The following is a 6670-nucleotide window of genomic DNA, read 5'->3' on the forward strand; positions in this document are numbered from 1 at the left end:
TCCAAATCCTGGTTTTAGCTAAATTAGAGTGCTCCCATAAGATAGAATAATTAGACAAAACAAGGAGGTTTATGCTGGACTTCTTCATCTAAAAGCTGACTCATAAGCTAAGGGGACTAGAATTCCATTATCAAGACCAGTAAACTTTCCCCCTGTATTTTTGAGACTTCCTGGACAACTTGGCCACATTTTTATGTCTCCTTTAGCATATCTGCACAAAACCAAGATGGTTTCCATATTCCAATCTCAAGGAATTCAATGAGGTTGAATATTTGGTATTCCTTTACAGGAAATCTCCTGGTTTAATTTTAGAACTTTCACCTTGTTGAACACATTGTTTTTACTTATTTACTAATAGAATTATTTGAAATATATCCCAATTGTAAAATTTAAATGCTTATATAAAATATCTCAGCTGGGCATGGTTTTGCAGGCCTTTAATCCCAGCACTCGGGAGGCAGAGGTAGGAGGATTGCTCTGAGTTTGAGGCCACCTAGAGTCTCCACAGTGAATTCCAGGTCAGCCTAGGCTAGAGTGAGACCCTGCCTCAAAAAACCAAATATATATATAGAAAAACTACTATATATAGCTTGTTTTAGTGAAGATACATTGTTCCACCTGAAAGGCATTATATTTCCACAGCATAGTTCCGAATTCCACATTTGTCCTATAGGAGCTAAATGGTCTTTACTAGTCTTTTAAGAAGTTTGTATAAAGAAAGGAATGACTTTTTTCTTATTTGCCTTGTAAGCTGATAATGACATGTTCATATTATTATTAAGTAACACGGGTTGTTTGGGTAAGTACATACAGCACTGGATAAAAGTCTTGCCACAATATTGGAGTTAGGAGACTTTAGTTTGTATCCTTGCCTTACCTCCATGAAGCTGTGTGCTCTAAGCAAAACCACCTTTTCAACTTCATTTTATTCATGTGAAGACAGAGGAAAATAATTATTTCCTCAGAGTTATCAAATACTTTAAATGAAAATGGATAACTTAGCACCTAAGTTGGGGAGGGGGGCAGGGGCGGTGGTGATGTCTGAATCAAACCAACACATTTTCATTCTGCATATTTTAAGCCCAAGGAATCAGAAAACTGTACCAGTCAGAAGGGTTATCTCTGACAATTTATTTCTTACCCCTAAATCCTCATGTCATAGATGTCTCAGCCTGTATCTGAAAGGAAGAAATCTTACACAGAGAGTACAAAAAATGCCAAAGAAGAATTTCAAAAAAACAGACCAAGTTCCTCCTGATTTATCATCATTAGATCATGCCCTTTTGTTGTCAAACCACACCTTTATTCTGCACAACTGTCTGTAAAAATAAAGTCTCCTGGGCCGCTGGACTGTGTCATTTCTAAAGGCTTTAATGACTCATACAACTTTGTTTAAATGAACCTGTTTTCTTTTCCCTTATTAATCCATTTTAAACCTAGCAATGGTCAAAGAATAGATCTTTCATTTTCCCTATCATTATTGAGTGTAAAAAGATAATCTAAGCATAAACTACATAGTACCTCCTTAACTCTTGAAACAAACCTTAAGGAAGTTACTCATGTTACATTGTTCATTTGTACAGTCTCTTAAAAATACTGTCTGACAGAACAGTACTGTCCATATCAGAAGTATCAAAACATAGGAAGTAACATTGCAAACTATCAAATGTTATATTTTAAATTATAGGCCCTTTCATAAAATTCAAGATTAAGTGATACATGTCTCCTTTCTTCTATAGCATGGCCTTGCAACTAAAAAACAAAGTTAGGGGAATCTAAACCTAAATGTCAAAGAAATATACTCAAAAAGCTGAATTCAGAGACATTCATTCCCCTAAAAAAATAACTGACTACTGCTCCCACAACACATAAACTACAACCCCATAGGGAATACCTGAAACCCCACTGAGGAGCATCTCCAACAGAATGGGGGCTGGGACAAGGGAGAAAAGGAGTACCAACACATGACATATCCATATAAAACATCTTTTTTAATAATAATAATAATAATAATAATAATAAACATCTAGCATTTGTGCTTTTGAGTGGAATAGAATTTCTAAATAACTAAATTGCCTGAGATTCTAAATATCTACTTTATTTTTTTAGAAAATGTATAACTATTGATACTTGATACAGAATGTTCTACCATTATCTGGATAGCTCCCGAAGGAAAAAAAAATGGTGCCACAAGAATATTTGCTTCTTACTTTGACCCAGTGAAAAGTAAGCATGTGGCACACATTGTCACCCTAGTGACATAGAATTTTGGGCCCAGGGCGAGATTAGATTCCATAAACATGCAAGAGTTCCCAGGCCTGCAGACTCCAACTTTGGGTCCATGTCCATGTTAGCAAATAACTGAAAATGTGGACTCAGGGAAGGGCAAATTATTAATTATAAGGTTTATTTTGTAGAGTTAGGATTGAGAGAGAAGACTAGCATGGAAACCTAAGGCAAAAGAAGTTCTATGCCTTCTCAGCATGGATGGGGAGGGTAGATGGAGAAAATATCATTCACAGGAAAAGCCTGTACACACTTGTAAACATGGAAAACAAAGCCAGAGAGCACTACCCCTAAGATCTCCCTCACATAGTGAGTCAAAGGAGACTGAGAGAGAATAAGGGGTATTAATTTTTAAATGGTTATTATTATTATTAACAATTTGTTTTGCATGGATACACCATATGTTGTTACTCTCTTTTCCCACATCCCTGTCCCCATCCCTTGGGGATGTTCTTCAGTAGGGTGGCAGCTATTCTCCATGGGATTGTAGTTTATGCATTGTGGGAACAGTTGTCAGTGTTTTTTTTTGGGGGGGGGGTAATGCCTCTGGGCATAATGTCTCAATCTGTGGTTCTTACAATCTTTCTGCCCTCTCTTCTGCAAAATTCCCTGCGCCATGGTGAGAGAGTTTAAAAATCTACTTCAGTGATGAGCTCTTAGGAGCCTCTGGATCTCTGTTTTGGTAGGTGTTGAATATTCTCGGAATCTGTCTCCTTCACCCTGGTGCTGATTGTCAGGAGCAGCATGGAAGCAGCACTCTTGAACTTCTCCTCAGTTCCTCTGTGGATTCAGCTGTAGCTTGGCTGAGTGAGAGGGCCAGGGAAGTAGTTTCTCTCCTCCTGTCTCACTGCCTTCTAAAAAAAAAAAAAAAAAAAAAAAAAACAGACTCTCCAATGGAGAATGAACTCAGTATAGTTTCAATATGACAAGCATTATTAATATAGTGAGAAGTTGATATAACCCTTCTTTTAGCCAAGTACTAGTGAAAGCATGACACTGGAGAGCATAATCTTTGTCTCCATAGGATTTTGATTTGGTCCCAATTCCAGATATGGGTTCCTTTACCCTGGGTGGATCTCTTAGCCAATCACAAAGCTATTAGTTACCCACTGAGGCTCTGTGCCACTATTGCACTGGTGTGTACATCCTGTCAGTGTGTTTGCTTCTGAGTAGCTTAGACCACTGGTTGCTTAGACTGTTGTTGGCCATTTTCCCCCAGTAGCTCATATAGCACTTTGCAGTACTAGACAGGCTAATTATCCAGGGACTGGCTTTCTTCTGAATTCCATCCATGTCTCTCCATGCTCTGTGTCAATAGCATATGGTGCCTTCTTGGGTCTTAGATTTTTGCCTCAGGCAGGTAATCAAGTGCTTTGACAGAAAGCTGTCTTGATTTGGGGATTTCACAGATCTCTCCAATCAACAGTTCAATGTGGGTAGCAAACCAATCTCTGGTACTTGGAGTTACAGATCAAAGACAGAAAATTTTCTTTTAAGCTTAGGCTTCATCCCACCCTCACCAGAGCCATACTTTTCAGGTGCTCCCCCCTTATTCATTTTAAGGGTTATTTATATATTTTAGGTTATTTCCAAAGATAAAGGTTTCTATGGTATCAGCTCATTTCGGATTTAATTTTGTGTTTATATTCTCCCTCTTCTCTCCCCCTGCGCCCAAACCCTTCTATCCCTATTGTCTGGGCCTATCAGGTATGACAGCAACTCAAGCAGGTCCAGGTTAGGAACAACAGATAAGTGACACCATGCAGCATTTGTCTTTCTGTGATTGTGTGAGTTCACTGAGCATGATCTATTCCAAGTCTGTCCATTTTTCTACAAATTGCATTGTATTGCTTTCTCTTACTATTGAGTAGAATTCCATTGTGTAAATGCACCACAACTTCGTTATCCTTTCATCCAATTATGGACATCTGGGTTGATTCTAGTTCTTAGCTATAATGAATTGGGTAGCTATAGACATGGTTGAGCAAATGTCTCTGTATTGATGAATGTAGCATTTAGGATAAATACCCAGTAGGGAAATAACTGGGTCTGTTGGTAGCTCTATGTTCATACCTTTCAGGAATCTCTGAACTGATTTCCATAGTGGTTGTACAAGTTTACCTTCCCAACAACAGTGGATGAAGGTTCCTCTTTCCCCATATCCTTGCCAACATTTGTTATGGTTAGATTTTTTAATGATTTCCATCCTTACTGGAGTAAGGTGGAATCTCATAGTTGTTTTAAATTGCATTTCCCTAATGGTTAGGGATGTTGAACATTTTCTTAAGTATGTATTAGCCAGTGGCATATCTTCCTCTGAGAACTCCTTATTTAGTTCTCTGCCCCACTTTTGGTGTGGGTTGTTGGAGTGTGTGTGTGTGTGTGTGTGTGTGTGTGTGTGTGTGTGTGTATTTGAGTTTGATGTATTTTTCTAACCAGATAATGCCAAAAGAAAGTTCATGATGAACAGTAACTTAGGTTTATACAGATGAAAGAACAAGAACAATCCCTATGTGATTTTCCAAAGAGAGTAACATTTGTCTTAGTGACCTGCATTATAAAACACATATTGAAGTACCAGATCTGCATCTAAATTAAAATGTTGCTTCAGTACAAGTACTTTTCTAATATTTCATTATAAATTCAAGAAGGTTCAAAATAATGGTAAATTCTAGTCCCTTAACACACAAACTGCAATTATCTATTTACCACAAGAAAGTCTATATTTACTTTTAGCAAAGCATTGTGAAAATTAAATTCCACTTGTAGTCATGAGTTGAATGTCACTAATATGGAACTGAGTTAACATCTAGATAATTGGGATAAAATTTGATGATTCGACCAACTAAATTTAAATCAATCCAAGGCAGTTCCAAGCCTCACAAAAAACTCATCTCCATCCACTTGCCAAGTTCTTGAATATAATGAACTCTTGCTGCACCCATCAAAGAGTTCCTACACATAAGGTGGAGTGCACCCACGTCCCTCTGCATGATTTTCACTGCACTAAATTTTAGCTTCCATGCGGTAGTTGATTTATGAAAATGTACAAAAATCATGGAATATTACATAACAACATATACACATTGGACAACATATTAGGCATTCTGTTTTAAAAAATGTATTATGAGTTTTCCCCATAAGAGCATATTGTCTATTGGTAATGACTGACAGGAAGGCACTTTACAACAAAGTAAGGAAACCTCCATTATAGGCTTGAGATATGATGTCATGACATTGTTAGCCTTAGGTTGATAAAGATTTAGGGGAAGATTTTAAAAGGAGGTCATAATTTTTTTTCTGAGATATATGTTTGAATTTAAATAAATATTAACCTGAGATGTTTAGATTTTAGATTGTTTTTATTAAGTACAATGTTATAAGGATACTTCATAAGGTAGTATCATCACTTCCCTCTTCCCTGTCCCCATTCTGCTGAAGGCATTCTCAGTGAAATATCTGGTTTTCCCACCTAGGTTTATGGGTTACAAGATGTGAGAGCATCAGTCAGTCATTATAAGGGGTGGGAAATGCCTGCTTCTGGACATTGCCTTACATTCTGTGATGATTTCAGTCTTTAATTTCCCTCTTCTGCAGAATTCCCTGAGCCATTGTGGGTGTGTTTTACATCTACCTTAGTGTTGTTCTCTCAGCAGGTTTTGGATTTCTGCCTTGGTGCATTTTGAGCATCCTTTGTGTCTGTTTCCCTGAACCTGGCACTGAATGACAGGCTAACCATTGTAGCAGCACTGTTGCTCCTCTCACCAGTTCATCTGTGGTTTCACCTAGACTGGCTGATTGTGATGGCTGGTTATCTTCTCATTATAGATACCTTCTGAAAATGAAAAACAAATTCTACAAAGGAGACTAATGTCAGTATAGGTTCAATGGGATAAATATTATTTAGAGAGATTTCAGTGGGTCTAACCTCTCTTTTGGCTAAAGCCTAGTGGTAGATTCTTTTTGTAGTCCCTAATTTGGGGCTCCATAAAGATTCTGACTTGCATCTGAGTTCTATGTATGGGTTCATTTCCACTGAATGGATCTCTTAGCAAACCAGAGAGTCATTAGTTACCCACCCAGGCTGTGCGTCAGTATTGCACAAGTTTTTCCATCTTGTCCAGCTGGTTGCTTTTGTGTAGCATAGCAGTGCCCCTGTTAGCCACACATTTTCCCTTAGCAGTTCATGTAGTGATTTAAAGCACTAAATGGGCAGATCATCTGGGGCCTGGATTCTTCCATATTTCATCCAAATCTATTGATGCTCTGTAACAGCATCATGTGTTATCTTTAGCAATATCCTCTTACCTTTTACCTCAGACTAATAATCAATTGCTTTGACAGAAGCTTGTTTTGTTTGGGGACTTTATAGGACTCTCAGATC

Source organism: Jaculus jaculus, chromosome 11 (assembly GCF_020740685.1).
Source record: "Jaculus jaculus isolate mJacJac1 chromosome 11, mJacJac1.mat.Y.cur, whole genome shotgun sequence".
NCBI classification, from domain to species: domain Eukaryota; kingdom Metazoa; phylum Chordata; class Mammalia; order Rodentia; family Dipodidae; genus Jaculus; species Jaculus jaculus.